General features: G+C 35.4%; 1 protein-coding gene across 5 annotated transcripts in view; it reads left to right on the forward strand.

The window, feature by feature from the left end:
* Lrrc4c (leucine rich repeat containing 4C) overlaps window positions 1-22,472 on the forward strand; it is a 1,099,028-nt gene that overhangs the window by 426,107 nt on the left and 650,449 nt on the right. For all 5 annotated transcript variants that reach the window (XM_070032555.1, XM_070032559.1, XM_070032558.1 and 2 more), the window contains one exon: window positions 10,359-10,454. The gene's annotated coding sequence lies outside the window, so the exon portion shown is untranslated. The remainder of the gene's footprint in view (window positions 1-10,358; window positions 10,455-22,472) is intronic.

Consider the following 22,472-nt stretch of genomic DNA (forward strand, 5'->3'; position numbering starts at 1 on the left):
TCAAAAAAGAACTTTACAACTTTGGTGGGGGGGGGATTCGGTGGGGGATAAGGGGAGGCTGGGAAACGAGAAGTACAAGTTGTCATGTCAAAAAAGAACTTTACAACTTTGGTGGGGGGGGGGATTCGGTGGGGGATAAGGGGAGGCTGGGAAGGGATGTGAAGGGTAAACAAAGGAGGAGGCTACAATGCTTGATAAGAAATGTACTCATTATCTTGCCCATGTAATTGTAACCCCTCTGCACAATATTTTCACAATAAAAAAATAAATAAAACCTTCCCATGACTGCCCTGAATCCTGAGAGAGTTTTGTGTGGTAGCTAGCTGTAATGTGCTATTTTTATGAACTGAATAAAGTGTGTTTTGGAGCCAGGAAGGGAAGTTGAGGCAGATGGACAATGAGTTATCCTGGGTTAAATGACATACATATACAAATACAAACAAGCAGAATTCCTCTCTTGAGTTATACCAGGCATTTTTGTTCAAGTGATCTTTAACTCTAATGTAAATCATCCTCATACTATGAGAAGACCCAACTGTAACCAACAAGTGAATTCTTACAATTGCATTTGCCTTGATTGGTGCATGGTGTTGCTCAGTCCTAGAAAGGAAGGTAATGGAGAAGAGAACTTAGAAGATGGAGTTTAAAATCAAGCAACTGAGAATTACAACCCATTATAGTTGTATGTATGACTATGAGCCAGTTTCTTAAACTGTTCAAGCTTAAATTTCCTACTTTAAACTTAGGGAGAAGAAAATGACTTGCCTGCAGAGAAACTGTTATGATCAGAAACTTACAAACAGGCATAGCACCCAGACCAGTACTGGACAGTTAGTTATTTAGACATTACTCGTGCCCAAGGAGTAAAGTAAGGTTTCACACATGTCACTTTAGAAAGATAAACTCCATACAGGAAATGCCAGTTTCCTACCAGTCTATATGGTTTAAAAATGATTTTTACAATGGGTTATATAAATGTACTTTCAAGCACATCCTTGGCCCAGGATATGAGTGTTGTGTTATTTTTGGTTTTATCACCTGAGAGCCTGAGGATGCTCTTATTGATTTTACAGACATAATCTTACCACTGTGAGATAAGTACTTGTGGAATGCTTTATACTGAAAATTAATTAAAGATAAATGACTGTGGAGATAAATGACTTGCCAATGGTCACAAGGTTGGTAAATTGTGAAGTCAGAACTGGACTTCAGATCTGCTAGATTCAACATTTCTTCACTACTGGTGTCATTGTCGACTGTCCCTCCTGGATTATTCTATGTGAACATGCATGATACTCTAGAGTTCCTTCTAGAGTGTAGATCCAACTCTCTCTGTCAAGTATTCTTTTTCTTGGCGGATGCATGTTATTTGAAGGATAAACCGCTGGTTTCACTGTATTTGATGTTGGTATAATTTGTGGAGCGGAAGGGAGATACAGGTGGAGATACAGGTGGACCCATTGCAACAATGAGGTGTACAAGATGTTATGTCAAAAAACGAACTTTACAACTTTTGTGGGGGGGCGTGGGGGTAGATGGGAAGGGATGGGAAGGGGAAACAAAGGAGGAGGCAACAATGCGTGATAAGAAATGTACTCATTACCTTGTTCATGTAATTGTATCCCCTCTGTACGGTATTTTTCACAATAAAAAATTTTAAAAAATAAAAACAGAACAAATATCTTGATAGGATTCATCTTCCTTTCCCTCATCACAGTCTCAGTTTCCTCTCTAGTGGTCTCAGGCTCCAATTCCAATGTGTTATACCTCTCCCCTTTCCTCACACACACATGCACATGCACATCCACATCCACATAACCATGTTGGCCCAGGTTACTCTGCATTAGTGCATGTCTGTAATATGCTTGCCCATATTCTGTTTTTCTTTTTTCACATTATTATTATTATTATCATCTTTAAGTAGTTGTACAAAGAAGTTCCCATTCTACAAAACTGTATATGAGTACAAGGTGTCTGACAACATTGTCACCCATCTCTCCTAACCCATCCCTTCTCTCACTTTTTTCTTTTTTTTTTTTAATTGAGATTTGGTGATTACATAAATTTCACATATTTCACAGTACTGTGGAATAGTGATACTTAGTAAAAGTCACAGACACCTTTTATCCTTCACAAGGCAAATTGTCATTATCATGGTTTATAAAGTTTGTGACTTCTGTGAGTTTTGACAATAGAATTATTTCTTCTACATCAGGTGATGTTTTCATTTCTTTCCTTTTGCTTAATGTAAGCTGTTCCCTCTTTCCCTCTTGCCCACACTCTTGTTTACTTTGTCCTCTTGGTCTGTCAACATTGAAGCACTTTCTTAAATCCTGGTACACGAACAAAAACATTCTCATCCAGGCCATCATGAATGATAGCTATCTGTCTCCCTGCTGGTGGGAAGTATCCTAGACTTGATTGCTGCCTATCTGACCTTAAGTCTTTCTATTCTAGGTTCACATGTCCCAGAATTTTTACTATCCTCTGACATATCTTCCTTCTTTCTCTTGTTCATTGAACCTTATTCTTCCATAGTAATTTCACCTAATAAACTTTTCATATGTCTTATCCCTTTCTTTTTGATTCCTGAACTAATAGAGTTAAGATATGTGTGTCCTCTACTTTGTATAAACACCATCACAAAAAACATATTGCAGTCATCATTTCTATTTTTTATTTTATATATATATATATATATATATATATATATATATATATCTTTATTGTAAAGACACTGTATGGAAGGGTTAACAGTTACATGAGTAAGGTAATGAGTACATTTCCTATTGAGCATTGTTACCCCCACCTTCGTTTTTCCCCTACCATCCCTTCCCTCCCTACCTCCCCAAGTCTTCCCTCCCCACCAAAACTGTCATGTTCATTTTCAACATATTGTCTTGTACATCTCATTGTTACAGTATCTCCATCTCCTACATTATGAACTTGTCCAGTTAGGAAAAACGTGGTGCTATTATCATTAACTTTTATTTTTAGCATTACTAGGTAATTTGTGGGATTTTAACAAACATTTAGCTGAGTGCTAAAAATTTAATCTTATCTAACATGATTTTATTTAAATCACAATAAGCAAAATGATGACTGCCAATCATTTTGAAGATAGTTGAAAGTCAGTTAAGTTTCACTGGTACTAGGCTTCTTATTTTTAGATATTACCATTTAGCTTCCCCAGGGCCCAAAATATTTCCCTAAGTTCAAATGAGTTTTCATGCTTACATTCTTAATTTAACCAAACTTGAAATCTTGAAATATCACTGAATATCTCTCATCACTAAATGAAACAGTCTTGATTAATCACTTTGAGCATTTCAAAATAATCTGTCAGTTAACCTATATTTAACATAAGCCTGTTTAAAATTTACATGAGAGCATTCATTGGTAGGAAATGATATTCTTAGAGAGCTATAAAATCAGATTTCAATACCTAATATTTCAAACAAGGAGTAACATCTAGAATATTCTATTTATTACTGGTAAATCCATCCCAAATATTTCTGTTTTAAATGATAAAGGAAACTATACTTGTTTCATGTTGGGCAATTTGACATTGGTCAAATCTGTTTCAAGGTATAACCATGAGCTTCAAGGGACAATATACTATCATAAATGAGTATAGTCTTTATTTTTGTATCTAAGTTTTTCATAGGCACTCTGCCTATGCTAAGAGATTAATTTTTACAACATCCCACATAGTTAAGTGTTAGTAACATCATGCTTTTGCAGATGAGAATACTAAAGAAGAGCAAGGTGAAATAAAAGTGTTGGAACTGTGATAGCATAAGGCTGAAATGGCACCATGTATTTTTTGTTTGACACAAGTGGTTGCTTTATAAATAAACTGAATGGTTTGGACTTTCAAATATACAGTATAAGTACCATTTTTGGTTCTGGGTGCTTGGTGGTAAAATGAACAACCCGTTGGCTTCATGATAAGTTGCTTCTCTTAATATAGTTGACCTGATGTTTAGGTAGTGTAGGTGGGAAAGTGTGTTATTTTCTCAGGAGTAAAGCTGTGAAGTTTTTTATGCTTTGCCATGTGTGTATGTGTCATGAAAAGTGTGAAAACTGGATCCACATCCTGCTTTGAGTCCTTTCCTTTTGTATAGTGTTTTAGACTTTGAATTAATCTGGGTAGCTACATACAAATTGTCTTAATTCCTATTGATTCTCTAGCTTCTAAAATAGAGCAACATAGTGAGTCATTACTGTGTTGGATAAATGGACAGCTGAATGAATAGTTAATTTTTCACTGTTAAACTATTCATCTCTAATCATAAGTTCATTTCTGAAGGACAAACCGAGTATTGAAGAGTTAATTCCTAACAGGTATATGAAGTAGGATTTATAGTTTTGCAAAAAAAAAATAGATACCACAATAATAGTTCTTTATTTTTTATTGCCAAGGTGATGTAGGAAAGGGTTTCCATTACATAAGTGAGGTTAGGAGTACATTTCTTGTCAACCTTGTTACAACTTCCCTCAATTTGCTTCTACTTTCCCTGCCCCCCCACAAGCTGTACAGATCATTTCCAACATATTGTCTTGTGAGTGTCGCTGTTGCATTGGTTCCCCCCTTGTCCTTTGTCTCACCATTCTGTTGTTCCCCTTCTCTTCCCTAATTCAAATAAATGTACATACAATACCAGCGTACAAAATTCAAATACAATAACAACAGTGGATATACCATACAGGGAAGGATATACAAAAAAATACATGTAGTACATTAAAAACAATAACAAAAGAAAACCTCTTGTGTCCATGTCTTGGAGTTCATTTCATTTAGCATTATCTTATATGGTCATATGTAGATAGCTATTGAGCTATTCTGCTCATCTGCTAAGATTATCCTAGACATATACTAATTATTGTAAATAAGGGAAACCATTGGCCCTATGTTACTTTGAGTCTGGCTTACTTCACTTAATATGATTTTTTCCAAGTCTTTCCATTTCCTTATGAATGGGATGGTGTCATTCTTTCTGATAGAAGCATAGAATTCCATTGATTCACTCATCTACTGAGGGGCATTTGGGTGGGTTCCATATCTTAGCTATGGTGAATACTGATGTGATAAACATAGTTGTCCTGGTAGCTTTAGTAAGGCCTTGTTAGTGGACATTTGGGTAAATGCCCAGTAGGAGGTTTGTGTGTGTGTGTGTGTGTTTTGGTCATATTTTCCTGAGGATCAAAACTAACGCAGCTCTTTGAATTTCAAAAGTGTTATGTGTCATCTACTTTTAAAGTTAAGTCTCATTCTTTATTCAAGTTATAAATAACGTTGTAAAAACAAAAAGATAATGTTCAGTATTGAAGCATCACTTAGCTTTACACCTTATTCCACCACCCCTGGAAAAATATTCCTTATTCTATTTTGTTCTTGCCCTTACACATGAAGACATAAGTGGCACAAATATAGTAACCTAAATGGGATATTTGATATTTTCTTTGTACATGTTTCTGCAGCACACGACAACTATGTAAATTCTGCATGAATTCTATGTTAATTCTGCATAATAATGTATCTATTTGTCCCAAACCTATCTGACTACCAATCAGTTACTTAACAGAGCTCTGGAATTTTATCAGTTTAGATGTGTTAATAAACAAAAACAAAAACAAAAACTCATTTGGCAAATAGAACCAGCCCATTGAAGCACCAGTTGGATAAAAAGGTAGAAATATAAACAAATACTTCATTTAACAATAAAGAAGGGCATCATCTTCCAGAGGGCGCTGATCATGGGTACCCCAGTAGCATGATAAGAGGAATAAAAGATTGCCAGTTAGTAGTTCTTCAGCTGTGGTATGCATATGATGTAGGCCAAACACTTAAGATTCTTATGCATCTTTAATCAACATATCTATCTTAATCAGATTATATTTTAAGAGTGTAATATCTATCATGATAATTCCCTTCCTGGTTAATACTAACCAATGGCACTTGGAACTTAATCTTCATAACACAGAATCAGAATGAATCCTATAATGTGCTGACCCCAAAGATTGTTGATAACGTATATGGTCATCTCCTGATACTTGTCACCATTGTTAGAAGGATGATGATTGATTCCAAGTTGTACGTGTTATTCTAAAACAGTTTCTCAGTTTAGTGCCAAGCAAAATGAGTTATCAGTAGGTTTTCCTTGCTCTTTCCTTGGATCTCTTCTCTATGACAGTTCAGAATCATTCTTTCACTCAGAGGGAGAAAGGTCTGAGTAAGATTAAGACTTTTTTTTTCCTGCTATACAAGGTGTTTATCTAGAGGTAACAACTGTCAGTATTAGAGGAAGACATGGATGCGTTCATCCATTTTCACCCACTTCTGTGAGGGCAAGATTGCTAATGAAAAAACATTCTTATGTGATTTTTTAAATTGCTACAACCAGTGGTGCTTCCAATTATATTTGTATTTGTCATATCATATTTTTAGTTTTAATTTAATTCAATTTTATTGTAAAGGTGATATATCAGATGTCAGTTACATAAGTTAATGAGAACATTTCTTGTTGAACACTGTTGTCCACTCCCTTGTTTTCTCCCCCTTCCCCTTCACTTTCTCTGACCCCCCCCAGTTGTAATCCAGTAGAGTTTCTTGTGAGTATCACTGTTGCATTGCATCAACCTTTGTCCTTTGACTCGTGATAATCACAAAGTGAATTACTGCTATTACTTTCCACCATTACAGTGAATCCATTTACAGAAGTAACTATAGAAGAGAATGAATTACTCATGAGACTGAATACTTCCCAACCAACTAGTTGCAAGAAAATAATGAAGTCTCCAAAATGTTACAGATACTATGTCAGTTATTTTGATTTTAATTCATTATTAAGCTTTCAGATATCCCCTAGACTTTCTGTAAAGTGTAAATGTGATTGCCTTTTAGAGACTGTGACCTGAAAGCTCTAATTCCTTAGCTTCTGAAAGACAAAAATCTGAGCAAAATACAAAATGTAGTTTAAGTCTCAGGACAGTTAATTAGAAAAGGAATATACTTTCAATAGACTGAAAGCAGGTTATTTCTAGGTTGAGAATGACTAAGCTTTGGTTGAAGGGACTTGGGGAATTAAGACTCTCCCCAGGACCAGCCCTAGTGCCAGAGTTCCTATCCCAAGGTTGATAAATTGCATTAGAAATCTTGGCCAGGGTTTTCTGGACTTAATATGTAAATTAAAGTTAGGTAAATTCCTGAAAGTAACCTATTCTTTACATATCAGTTCCTTTACGCATGTTAGGCCAGAATACAATGTATCCTTAGGGGGCTTACTAAACCTTGGTAAGCATGTATACTGATTAGGATGTTTAATTACCATCTTTCTAACAGAGAGCTTGTGACTTATTTTAAAATTCACTCATATTTCCCCATACTCCTGACAAACTGCTATCAAAACTCTAGTTAACTCTAGATCACATGAGTCTACTTTCAATTAAAATGTGATATTGTGTTGCAAATGACCAAGGTTGCTGGTTTCACTACTTACTGGCAGTGTGTTGTGTAAATTGCTTAATATCTCAATTTCTATTCTTCCACTCTTAAATGGACACAATGATATTTACACTTATGCTTTGTGATTTGAGAATCAAATAGTATAACTTGGAGTAGTGCCAAATCTACAGGAAAAAGTCCATGTATTAGGTATTTTTATTTTATCATTAGAGTATGATATCTTACAACTTTTATATCAGGTAATATAATGTGCCTATTTCAGATGCTAATAATTGTTATTTTGTTGGAAAAATATTTTGCAATTCAAAAGTCCTGGTTTCTGTAGTAGTAGTGGATCCACCATAATTTAACTTTATAAGCTAGGTCAGATATCTGAAAATCACTGAAATTAAGCTTTTTGTATAAATAACAAAAATCACTTTCTGTAAAGATGGCAATATACAATTTTATCAAGATCGAAGTATGTCTTTACTGTGTTCCATAATCAAACCAGCATGGCTTATTTAGTCGTCTTTTGATATTCAAATCATATTGCTACTTACTTTTCTCATTTTATTTACCCAGCGCCCTTGTGAAATGACTAAAAATATATCACTATATTTTTATAGGTAAGGATGTGAGATTCAGAATGAAGTTATATCTAAAATATCATAGAACTGGAACCTAGCTTTTCTTGGAGAATTGAAGTCACTTATTCACTGATTCTTTAGTTACTTGAAAGACAATATAATTCAGTATACTTTCCTTGTCCATCAGAATGAGCTCTCTTTACATGATGGAAATAATGCTCTGGATAGAAAAGATACAGAATATAATTAGTAGGAATGATAATAATAACCACAATAAAAGTAACAGTAACAGCAAAGGACATAATTTTCCTTTGGTCTCACCCCTGAGCAACGTGCTTGAAATTACTTCATGGCTTCCATCAGTAAAATATAGTAAAGTCCCTATGGCATAATGTAAGACAGTAGGGGTGGAAACAAAGATGTAAACATTTACTTGAGAAAAATGATCAAAAACAAGGCCACACTAAAGCTACCAGCACTACTATGTTTATTGCAGCATTATTTACCATAGCTAAGATATGGAACCAACCCAGATGCCCCTCAGCAGATGAATGGATCAAGAAAATGTGGTATATATACACAATGGAATTCTATGCCTCCATCAGAAAGAATGACATTGCCCCATTTGTTAGGAAATGGAAAGAGTTGGAAAAAATTATATTAAGTGAAGTAAGCCAGGCCCAAAGAAAGTCAGGCATTCAAGGCAAGAGCTCTACCACTGAGCCACCTTCCCAGCCCACTCAAATGTTTTTTTTTTCTTTCAGATGATTGTTTCTAACCCCTGCTTTTACTGTATTTGATGCTGGTATAAAAAGTTTGTATCTTATAGATGCTGTGGATTTTGAACAAAAAAACCAAATGAGAATAGGAACATACAGGGTCAGGAGGAGTGTGTTCTGCTTTTAAATCCAGTTACTGTAGAAACTCTTACTGAGATAATAAATGAATTTTAGTAAAGACCCAGTTGAAAGTAAACAAGAGACTCACCTGGATTAGGAGAAGAACAATTCAGGAAGAGTGAACAGCAGAAAAACAAAAACAAAAACAAAAAAAACCCACTGAAGGAAAATGCCCAAGATTTGTGGGCAGTTTTGCTATAAGTAAAACGAGCAAGGGGGCAATCTCTGAGAGAAAAAATAGAATGAGGTTATAAGGGTTTTTATTGTTCTTTTTTTACTGATTTTCTCTTTTACTTGAAAAAGGAAGATGTTACTTGAAGGATCACTTTCATGCTACCCTGAGAATAGAGTAAAAGGAGGGGATATAATATATCATAACTATAACAAGACAGTAACAAATACACAGTAGTTTGGACTAGTATTTGGTGAAGAGAACATGAAAATATGAGGTTCTATTTTAAAAAGATGTTTGGAAGTTAGAATTAATGGGATCTGCAAATTGGTCTGTCTGTCTGTCTGTCTGCTCCCTCCCCTCTCTCTCACTCACTCACTCTCTTTTCCAGTCCTGCCTGGGACTTGAACTCAGGGCCTGGGCATTGTCCCTGAGCTTCTTTTGCTCAAGGCAAGCTCTCTACCACTTGAGCCACAGCACTGCTTCTGGCTTTTTCTGTTTATGTATAATCAAACCCAGGGCTTTGTGCATACGAGGCAAGCACTCTACCACTAAGCCACATTCCCAGCCCAGATCAGATAATATTCTTGCTATGGTGTTTGAACTAAAGTGTAGATTCAAGATGAAGAATACTATCTGGGGAGGCATCACTGAAGTGGTGGACAGCCTACCAAGGAAATACAAGACCATGAGTTCAAATCACAGCACAATAAATAAAGAGATACACTGGAAATATATGAGTGTGAAAAGAGGGGCTAAGCTGCTATAGATACACTTAATTTTACTTTTGTGAAAAATCTTGCTCGAGTCCAGAAGGAATACCAATTCTATCAAGTTATATATCTTTCCAGAACCAATTATTACGATTACCATCATGTCATAAATAGCACTTTATACTCTGGGAAAGCCTCACACATGACCTATTGTAAGATGATTTTGTGGGGGAGGAATTGGTTTGGTGGGGAGGGAAGGGATGGTAGGGGAAAAACGAAGGAGGAGGTAACAATGCTCCATAAGAAATGTACTCATTACCTTGCTCATGTAACTGTAACCCCTCTATACAGTATTTTTACAATACCATGTATATGGAAAAAAGATGATTATAAACTTAGATGAATAGAAATAAGATAAAACATTCCTTTCAGATGATTCAATTGTAGGTTATAATTTCAAATGATTTTGCTGGAGCTGTTTTCTATTGTTCTCATATGTAATGTCCTGTTTTAATTTTCTTTTTCTGTTCATCCTAGAAATGGTTCTGTTTAGTACAAGGCATCAAGACCACCCAACAAGAGCGAAACAAAACAGTGTGGACTGTGATCGGTGATCGGTTCCACTGACCAGATGTGAGTACATCAGTGATAGTATTTTTCTTGAAATTGTGGAATGAAAAACTGTCTCCTATGTGCTGATGGTGGTTGTTGGATGATTCCCAAGGGCAGAATTATCCCCTGATAGTGATGGACTTAGTTAATGCACATGTGACAAGATAGGGATCTTGATAGGCATGGTACAGAATGTAGTTAATAGTGATGGTAATAATATCAACAATAAAAATAATGATAATCCATGACTCCTCTAAGCACAGTTCTCCTAGAATCTCTGCATTTCTGATCCAAACCTTGCTGCTGGGAAAGCTTCAAAAGCCTGCTTGTGGCTGGCAGCTGCTGGCCTTCCCACCTGCTCTTCTTTCTGACCCCTCCTGATCCCCTCACTTACCCTTCACTTTGCTTCCTCTGTCACCCTGTGTTTAATACCACACTTTAGAATCCCAATTCAGCCTGTTCCATTCTCTCTGAACATCTATGTTCTCTGTCTATTCCCTCCCATATTTCCCTTCCTTAATTGCCAGGTGAATATTTATTTGTGCAATTGTTGGGTTACTTATATATCATATATTAGGTCAAGTGATCCATGTGTGTAAAACGATCACTAGTATTTGCTGGCACAGATAGACATTTGCATGGACCATACATTTCATTGTGATACAAATGTGTGGCCATTTAACCATTTGTCTGATGACTAGAAGCTCATCTCTTGGGCTCAAGAAGATTTTCAGTTTCAAATTGATTTCCTGGTTAGTAGAAAAGATGTGTCTATTTTATAAGCATATCACTTAATTAGTTCTCTAGACCATAAAATATTTTAGATCTTAAATATATATATATTCTTTTCTCTAATAGCATCTTATATTTGACTTTAATCCTTAAACTTTGTGTGTGTGTGTGTTTGTGTGTGTGTGTGTGTGTGTGTGTGTGTGTGTGTGTGTATGCCCATGCGTGTGTGCACACACATGTGCATGTGTACCAGTTCTCAGAGTCTGGGCCCTATCCCTGAGTTTCTTGATCAAGTCTAAAGTTCTAACTACCTGAATGACAGCTCCACTATTGAGTTTTTTTATTCTTAGAGAGAAGAATCTAACACTAACTTTGAATTGTGAGCTTCCAACCTCAACCTCTGGAATCTCTAGGATTATAGGTGTGAATCATGGGCACCTGCTCATAACTTACCTTTTTTATCAACTTCATTAAATCAAACAATCCTTTTTCAGTCTGGTTCCTTTCGAACATACAAAAACGCAAACATATGTGGTTTTTCTCTTACCCTGAAAACATTCAGTCATCTAAAATAAAAACAAAACAACCTGTTTGTAACTTATGAGTCTTTTGAGGTTTGGTTCAATTTACTTCTTTTATTCAATCACACTTTTCCTTAAAATACTCTTAATATTCTTTCCCTATACATGATAAATTTAATGGAAGAAGGGACTATTTTTATTCTGTTTTTACAGTGCCTAACTCAGTATTTAATATGGTAGAGTCTTAATAGCTAGATGACTAGTTTAGGTTCCCTCTCCTTTCTCACTTTCTACTTACGTGATAAAATTCTTCTTGGATCACTGCTTGAATTACACCAATCAATAAAACCAACCACAGCAGTTGCCCCTCTGTGATCCAATCCACACTTAAGGTTAAAATTTCTCCTATATTCTACATCACAATGTCTACTAATCACCTTCTCAGGGGCTCAGCCTATAAGGGAAGATCAACTAACTAGGCTATTTCTTTAGCCATCCTAGAGCTTTCCTCTAAGGGCTCACTATTTATTAATGACTTTAATATTTTTATATACTGAAGAATCTTTTGCATTGTTCTAAGCATAACAGTGCTACATTTGATAAAATAGTTTGTTTCCAAAGTGGCAATGTGAAAATTTAATAATCTTGAAAATATTAAAGGAAGAATTTAAAGATCTTATGCTGTTATATTTGCCATATATATATATACATATTCATGTATGCAGCAACATTATTTGTGACTCCTTTATTCAAATATAGAAATCTATGAATAAGTATAATACACACCCACCTACACATAGGCACACACACATACTCCATTAATTCTGTTTTTTAAATGCACTATGATCAAACTTTAGTGTGATAAATACTTAATAACACTAATTTGAGCTCTATGATAAACACAGCATATTTATACAGGTGAGTTTAGACAAATGATGCATAAATAATTTAACCAACCCCCATGAGCTAACATTTTCAGAGAGGTACATTGGTTAACCTAAGTTATATCTAGACTGTTATCATACATAAACATATTTCTGTGCCCACAGAAGTAAATAATTGGTTGTAGCTACTTGATAAACGTAACCAAGGATTCAATCATTTTAAGGGCAAGAAATTCTCTTCCAGATATATACTGTCTTCCACTAAATATACTAGGCAACACGGTAGGAGAACCTTGACAAACTGTTTTGGAATTTGAATGAAGACGCAAAAGTTCCTCCCACCTTCATTGTTTGCCCTCATAATAAGTTAATACCCCTTGCTCTATTTGATTCTCCTCTAGCTGGTATTTATCAACTGCGTAAGTTGAGTGCTTCCCCAGGTCTGATATTCTGAGACTCCTTGGGGTAGCCATGGATTAAACTTTCCTCACCATCAATTTTGCTCAAGCCCTGGGGAGACCTTCCAGTCAGTAGAAGGGGGGCTCATCAAACTGATTGCCTGTTTAAGGGCCAAATAATTTATTGTTTAATCAACTTTATTTTGTTTTCCCATTACTTGTGACTTTTATAAGCAGAAATAATTTAAGAAAAGTATGGAAGATTTGTTCTGAATGTAACCTATTTGTCTAAAATGTAACCCATTTTCAGTCTTAATATTTGAATGCCATTGTTTGTTAATTTGTACTCCTGTAGATCATTGTTTTTCCAGGGGGTCATTGGCGAAGTCGAACTAATTCCCTGAGTCCAGTCCCAGGCTGCTTAGTGAAAGGGATGTGTTCTGAGAAAAGCATTATAGGGAAATTTCTTCCTTTAAAAAATATATTAAAATAGTTGTACGAAATGGCTTCAATGTAACATGTCAGGTCGTGAGTAGAACGCATATTGATGATGTCATCCTTTCCCTCATTCTCCTCCATCAGGCACAACTCCCCTCAAGTGACCTGCTTTGATTTTTGCCTGCCATCAGCCTGCCATCCTTTCCTCCCCAACCTCCTCCCCCCACAATACATGTTTTCTTCATTTGTTGCATTATTGTTCAAAGAAGTAACCATTCAAAACTATCCCCGCATATACTATAGGTTAGTCAATATATTTCTGTATATATGTATAAGACCCCATTTATAGGTTTCCATTTGGTAATAATTTATATCTAAATTCCACATAGGAGAGAAAAACATAATCCTTTGTCTTGTTGAGTCAGATTTACGTCACTGAACATAATTTAAAAGTTTTTTTGAGATCATCATGGAGTCTGTTTTCACAAAACTAGATGAGATAGTCTCCTATATATTTAAACTGAATGAGAGAATACAGTTTTCTTTTTCAAATGGTTTTTCTCCTTCACCTCCTCCTCTTCCTCCTTCTCCTCTTCTTTCTCAATTATAATAAACCTAAGACACAAAACACACATATTTAGACATGCATGGATAAAGACTGTCACTGCCTTCCTAGTGCACATCTTGTTCTGGTGAGAAGGACTCAAGAGTGTGGTTCACACCTATAATCCTAGCTACCCAGGAAGCTGAGATATGAAGATCACGGTTCAAAGCCAGCCTGGGAAGGAAAGTCCTTGAGACTCTTTTTTTTTTGCTGGGCGGGGTGGGGGGCGGGGTCTGGTCGTGGGGCCTGAACTCTGGGCTTGTGCGCTGTCCCTCAGCTCTTCAGTTCAAGACTAGCGCTCTTCCACTTGAGTCACAGCGCCACAACCGGTTTTTTTCTTTTTGCTTATGTGGTCATAAGGAATCGAACCCAGGGTCATGCATGCAAGGCAAGCGCTCTACCACTGAGCCACCTTCCCAGCCCACCTTGAGACTCTTATCTCCAACAAACCACTAGAAAATCAGAAGGGGAGCGGTGGCACCAGTGGTACAGCGCTTGCCTTGAGCACAGTGCCCAGGCCCAGAGCTCAAGCCCCACACCGAACCCCCGCCCCCCAAAAATCAAGAAGGACCCTTGAAAATAACAAGAATATAATATCGTAAATACATGAAGTGCTATATAGCAGTTTATTACCAAGTTATTATACACTATCCCTAATTTACTTGGTAAAGTCTTGGATGACTAACAGCGCAGTCACAAACATAACTCCTTTTGTAAAGACAGCTTCCTTTATTCGTCTTAAGTGCATCAACTATTTCATACCAAAATGCTGCTATAATATTTTTCTTTGCAACCCTTAAATTGATTACAAATTTACACATATCACAAGTAATAATAGTGGATATCAGGTTATATGTAAAAGTTCTTTTAAGGCATTAACTGGAGGCAATGCAGAAATAAAACCAATATTGGCATTAGTGATCTTTGGTCTTCTCTCCTATATATTTAAATTAGCCAGGAAAATATATGCAGGAATTGAATTATTCAAGGTTTAGAATCATTTCTGGAAAACATTTCCCTTTTCTCCACAAATGCACCTTACCACCTTGGTACTGTGTCTACCAGAAAATCCAAATCAGATTTGCATCCATTTAACTCATTTTCTTAGTGGCTGTATGAACTAAGTAGACTAAGATTATCAGTAGTTGAGATTTTACAGATCTTGACAAAATTTTAGCAACAGGAGGTGTCTTTTTGGAGGGGGATATGAATGGTCATATTTATGTGACTGGCTGTGGCAGTACTATTATTCAAAAAGTCAGAAAATTAAATGATTGGCTGGTGCTTTCTGTTTTCATTTTAATAAGATGTTTTAAACCAACAGACTTAGATACTTCCTTCTGTGGATAATTCAAATGAGAAACGTGCTTTGTTATTTAATTACAGAATTAAGCCTTTGAACACTTTTTAACATTTGCATCAGAAGAAACAGTTTTCATTATTAAATCTGAGACTGCAGAATATTATACAATCACCTACCAAAATGTTTCCGCAGCATATGCAGCTTTTTAATTTAGCACCTGACTTGGTACAAGAAGTTACAAGCCTATTATGGAAGTTTGGTGGAATCAAAAAGAAAAGAATAACACTAACTCAAAACAATATATTTTTTACCTCATATTGTTTTAATTCAACACACGATATTTGTATACATTTATATGCACAGTCCAGCATTTTTTTCTCAAAATTTCTACTCTTATAACAATAATTAATTAGCGTATTTTAAGAAAACTGCTTGACACAGAATATATATCCGATATAAGTCAGCAATTACTTGTTTTCAAATTTTTATTGTAAAGATGATGTACAGAGGGGCCAGTTATATAAGTTAGGTATTGAACACGTTTCTTTTTAACCAGTGTCACCCCTTAGCAATTACTCAAAACAAGAGATACTCATGTAGTTTTAGAAATATAAACTGCTTCCATAGCAATGATATTCTTTAAAGTGCCTTTTGAATTAGTAACTTCCAATTCTATGATGCACTTTTTCACAAAATATTTCCAACCTCAAATCTTATTGTAATGTATTTTTTTTCTTGTAATATGTGAAAAAAGTAAAGTCTTGGGTACCTCAACATTTTAAATTCTGTGGTTAGGTTGCAAAGAATGGAAGGTTTTGTGTGTGAGTGTGTAGGTGCGTGAGGGTGTGGGTGTGTGGGTAGATGCCTGCCTGCCAGTGGAGTCTGAAATAAAAGTTTTTTTTTTACCTTATCTTTTGCTTGCCATCTGGAATTCCTTGCTATTTTTTACCCTGAAAATTGCCGCAGAATACCACACACATACACACATGCCCGCTCGCGTGCAATTCATTTAACTACCTGTGTTTGAAAGCTGATAGATTTCTACCACATTTCTCTTTTAAATTTCTAAGTAATAACTCTAGACCAAATGTCTTCTGGATGTATGTAGAAAGAAAATCAATGTTTATGTTGATCCCTTAGGAAAACATATTAAGGATAGAAACCTGTAGCTCCTTTTTGAAAATGAATGCATGGTAGATAGATGATAGATAAAGTACATGGCAGATGTGTAGACCAGTGGAAAGCCAGGTTCTATGTGGATCTCTGAAGTGAACAACATGATATAAAATGTTTGTCTGTTTTTTCTCTTCCCCTCCACAAATTATTCCAACATCAAATACAGTGAAAGCAGAGGTTAGACCGTGGGGGAGGGACATACAAAGCAACAAATAAATCATCTTATAAATATGTTAGAAACAATTGCATGAAAAAAAATTTGAGGGCAAGGGAAAAAACAAATCATTTAAATAGGGATACAGGTGGACCCATTGCAACAATGAGATGTACAAGTTATGTTGAAAAAACGGACTTTACAGCTTTGATTGGGGGGTAGAGGATCAGGTGGGGGAGCGGGGGAGGGTATGAGAAGGGATGGGAAGGGGAAACAAAGGAGTAGGCAACAATGCTTGATAAGAAATGTACTCGTTATCTTGCCCATGTAATTGTAACCCCTCTGTAAGGTATTTTCACAATTTAAAAAAATGTTTGTGAGTACTTTTCATTTGCAAGCAAAAAACACTAGTTTTAATAATGGAAATTTCCTTTTAATCGATAGGTCCTTTGCTGTTAATCTATTCATGACTGTACAGTGAGGCTCTAATAACATTAGAAAAATCACTCAGCTACAGAGTAATTGCACCTACGCATTTCCAACCCAACATGTATAAAGCTCATAATGTTTTGCCCACTGTTTTCTTTCCTTCAGAAGAATCTTAGCAGTTACACATGCATTCAAGAATCAGTTTTAGATATTAATTTTTTCTAGACTTAAATTTTTAATGCCAATTTGATCAGCAAGCCATCAGTATACATTTTTAAGTCTAATAAGGACAAGGCATTAATGCTATTGTACCTGCTATTTTAAAAATATTAGCTAGATTTTAGTTTTACTTATATTAACTTTATTAATTGCATTTTATACAATAACATTTTTGTAATGGAAAAATTTAAGAAGCTGAACACCCATGACTCTCCCATCCAAATAAAATCCTTGGCACTAATGCACACATATTTAAGTATTTTCTTTTTGCAAGTATCCCCCATTCAGTATTTACCATACATTATCTTGCTTTGGGTAAGCATGTAGGTTTGTAAAAGATTATTGTGGCATATTTTTAGATTTCTATCCTGACTTATTTCACTTATCATCTAGTGCTTTAAACTGCATATGTAACTTCAGGTTGTTAGAAATTGTGCCAGCATGAACAAGTCTGTCATTCCCTATAACCATCTTTCAGTACTTCAGAACAATCAATTTGCCATAATTTGAGTACTTGATATTTGCGTCTCATTCAGCATGTAGCAATACAGCAGAGTGCTTCAGCATATGATGAAATATTTACAGAGCTGAAAAATGACAATGATCTTCCATTATTATTTTGATTTCTCTTTTTTCCATTATCAATGAACATTTATATTTTTCTTATATGTACTCACTAACTTCATGTTTCCTTTTGGTAACAGTCCATTTGTTTTGGCCTAATTTGCTGAGAAAAACATAAGAGAAGAGAATGTAATGTACAGAACAAAGGTCCTAGGAAGTAGGAAGCAAAGCTTTCTGCCTCCTAAATGCTCCCACCTAATCTCTTGTCTTGGAGGCTTGTGATGGATTTGACATTCGATCAGAATGCCAAAGCAAACATGCAATTTAGTGAAACTCAATTCAGACTGGTTTGTGGCATTTATGTTTATTGAAGAAAAAAGAAAACAACAGTTTGACATTTTTTAACCACCTGTTAGCAGGTAATACCAACATTTTTAAGTTTAGGATCTTTGTATATTTAAGTAAGCATTCATCAGAAAAAACAAACAACACTAATGACGAGTCTATAAGGATATAAGAATTTCGGTTGCTGACTAAGAAGGGTTTGCTCATATTGTGCTTGCGTTAAAGAATTGTAAATTTTGTAATAGAAACAGTTCTTTTCAATATTTACGTTTTCTCTGTTTTGGAAATGAGATGCTTAATGATTACTATATATATTCATACTATATATATATTTATATATATTTATACTACATATATATTTATTTATATAGATATATATTATATACTACTATGTATACTATATATACTATAATATTTATTATTATTATTATTATTATTATTATTATTGTCAGTCGTGGGGCTTGAACTCTGGGTTAGGATGCTGTCTCTCAACTCTTCAGCTCAAGGCAAGCACTCTACCGCTTGAGCCACAGCGCCACTTCCGATTTTCTGGTAGATATTAGAGATAAGAGTCTCACGGACTTTCCTGCCTGGGCTGGTTTTAAACCGTGATCCTCAGATCTTAGCCCCCTGAGCAGCTAGGATTACAGGTGTGAGCCACTGGTGAATGGCCTAATTATTTATATGTGTGTGTGTGTGTGTGTGTGTGTGTGTGTGTGTGTGTGTGTAAAAACATGGTAACCTATCTAGAGAATGATCCTCTCAGGATTCAACATAGATTGGTCTAATCCCAAACTCAATACTGTATAGACTCTTATAACAATCCTATAATATTGTCCCATTCATACACATTCTGTCTAGTAGCATGTTACATTGTGCTCTGGCACAATGCACCACAAAATCTAAGTAGCTTAAAATAGTGGAAAAAAAATATTTCTTCTCCAAGACACCACAAGTAATTGCATATTATCAGAGGCCTGTGTCCCCACGTGGACAATTTACAGGTCCAGATTGAGGACCAATGATAGGTGCCAAAATAAAGAAATTGCAAAAGAAAGTGCTGAAAAATCTTTATATGCCATGCTCCAGCCAGGAGTGACATAAACATACCTGCTCATATTTCACTAAGCAAAACAAATCCTAAAGTAGACTTTGTAGGGTTTGAGCATGTAATCACAAGTATCCTTATGAGTAGAAGAGGTTGGTAAGAAAAAGAGGAGGTGTGGAAATGGCACACATGAGAATAAAACATCTGTGCATAGCATACATTATTCCCTTCCTCATAGAAATAATAAAGAGCAACCAGCTTCTTTTCCCTGATCTCAGAGACTGCCCAGAGTGCTCAGACTCAGGTTCTTCACCTGGTCTAGCCAAAGTTCCTATTGGTATAAAGAGCTACAAACTGAGCAAAGTAAGCATATTTCCTGAAGATTCTGTGTAATGATCCCTCACTGACAAACGTAATCACAACCCAGCAATTAGAGATGTTGATGAACAATGATCGGGCTTCATCACAGGGCTGTTTCTTGTCCAATTCATATTTTTTAATATTTTACCATTTGAATAATTGTTATTCATTCCTCTTTGAATTAAGTTCACATTTAACTGACACACAGCACCAAAAGATTGCACATGTTGGCTTATATGATATTTAGACAGATGTGCATATAGTGCAATGTTTAAATCAAGTTAAAGGATCTAGCCCCTCAAACACTGAACAGTTTTTATGATGAAAGTTTTTGACAGCTTTTCTTCTAACAGTTTCAATGTGCAGTACATTATGGTTGTCTGTAGTATCCTACAGTTGAAAAGATACTCCAGAAATCCTGGCTACTATCTAACTGAAACTTAGTACTTGTGATCAACATTTCCCCAGCTCCCTTTCTCTCCATTTCCCTCCCTCTAGTCTCTGTTAAACAAGTTCTACTCTTCTAATGTGATCAACTGTGAGAGAGATCACAGTATGCTTATCTTTCTGTGTATGCTTTATTGTGTTTAACATAAGGATCTCCTGGTGTCATGGCTAATGATTATGGCTACATATCAATCCATTGTATACATGGATTCCATTTTCTTTATATGTCAAGAGTTGATGGATGCAGAATCATTTCCATTCCTTAGCTATTGTCAATGATGCTGCAATAAACATAGATTTCTAGTGTCTCTTTAGTATAACACATTTTCATTCTTTTGGGCATATGCACAGTAGTGGTATTTGTTGGACTTCTACTTTTAAGTTTCTGAGGAACTTCCATACTGTTTTACATAATGGCTATAATACTTTATATTTCCACAAGTAGTGTCAAAGCTTCCATTTTCCTCACATCCTTACCCACACATGTGAGCTTTAGTAGCGTTGATAATAACCACTCTTTCTGGGCAAGGCTACATGTAATTGGTGTTTCCATGTGTGTTTCTCAGATGATTAGTCAAGCATTTTTTTTTGTTTGGTTTGGTTTTTCCTACATGTGCTGGCTATTGGTAGGTCTTCTTTGGGATATGTCTACTTATGTCAATTGCCTAATATTTTTAATTAGTTTATTTGTTCCTTTGCTATAAAATTTGGAGAATTCCTTCTACATTTTTCCTTGTCCAACCTCTTCCTTGAGAACCCCTGAAATGCATTTTGGGGAACATGCTCTGTCCAGTAGGCAGAAACAGTTTTTCAATCCATTTTCTGCTCAAAGTTTTAGGCCTTTAGAGGCTCTTTCTTGGAAATTCAATTGATTTCTTGTTTGACTCCATTAGAGTGTCATATTAACCACTATTACTGGAACATGTTAAGGAATATTTCTTATCATTTGATATATATATATATAATATATATTGTTATTATTTCTTTATCTTTCTCATCTGAAGCATGGTCTTCTACAGCTGAATGAATTTCAGCAGGAGAATCTCAAGATCTATTCTTAATTTCATGGCCAAAGTGATCAATTTGAACACATTACTAGGCAGGACGACTCTTTTTCTGAAAACCCTTACTCTCCTGAAGACTTTATCATGATGGTTTTAATTTTGACTGGTCCCTTGCTATAAACTTAAGTTATAAAGGAATTTTCCCCTAAAGATATGAGTGTATGATGTTTTATACTGCAAGTCTCTGAAATCATAGAATGTCTTCATTACTAATTCTGTTCCTAATTATTTTCTGAATTCATCTGTTTTTATCCCCTAGTGCATTGCTAAGTAGAGACAAAATAAAGAATGAAAATTCTGAGGTATCCACTAAAAGACAGAAAGTTCATTAGCTCTATGGGGTGAATGACAACTTAAATTGGAAACACTTTTGCGAAGTGTTTTCCTGTTACATAAGAGAAGTAAGCATATTTCTCATCTCCACGACTGTTTTACTTTCAGTGTTCATGCAATCCATGGTCACTTATTGTGGTTTATACTAGGACATTATTCTTATTTTAGGTATCTATCTGTTCAATAGATCCAAATAGAATAATGTAGTTATAAAAAGAGTGGAGTGTATTAATACCTTAAAAATAAAAATAGAATATGTTGGGGTGGCATTACTCATGTATTCTTGATCTGGATGTTCTGTGTCATTTTACTCAGGAGTCTATGCTTGTGGAGGCTGCAAATGAAGCTTTTATTAGTGCAGAGGGAGATAAACAGGGACATAGAAGACTGCAACAGTGACTATTGAATCCTTTATCCAGAAGTAACAAGTGTGGATCCGTTCATGCAGGATTCAAAAAAGCAATATATGCAGGCACATTTAATGTGAAAAGGATTGGAAGGGACCATCTTACCTAATTCCTGAAAGGCTAACAAGAAATATTGAGTTAACAGTCGTAAAGACTATTATATCCCACAATCTGAACACTTCATTTGTGGAGAAGAATGACACATGGAGTAGATAGCACTCATTGTTTTTCTTCTTCTGGACGATTCTTTCTTAGCAAATGTATAGAAATAAGTACAATAGACTTTAGAATAAGTCCCATAAATAAATGTAATTGAAATAGTGATGGTATGAAAAGTGTATGACATTTCTAAGTTGTAGAATTCATTTCACCTATCCCACCTAACATAACTTTTGATGCATCATTGGCTGTATTGGTTTGAAAAAAATATTGCTTTCCTTCCTGCTTATCCCCTTTCCCCAAGCTTCAAATGTTATGAGTGATGACCAACATTCCAAAGCACAGTATCAATTTACTGATAAACTATCGGTGTATATTCTAAAGCACAGAAGTCAAGTCAAAAATTGTAGCATGGAGTATAATTTTGATAGCGCATCACATTAATAATCACAAA

This window comes from Dipodomys merriami, unplaced genomic scaffold (assembly GCF_024711535.1).
Source record: "Dipodomys merriami isolate MVZ:Mamm:240054 unplaced genomic scaffold, mDipMer1.0.p SCAF_21, whole genome shotgun sequence".
Classification (NCBI taxonomy): Eukaryota; Metazoa; Chordata; class Mammalia; order Rodentia; family Heteromyidae; genus Dipodomys; species Dipodomys merriami.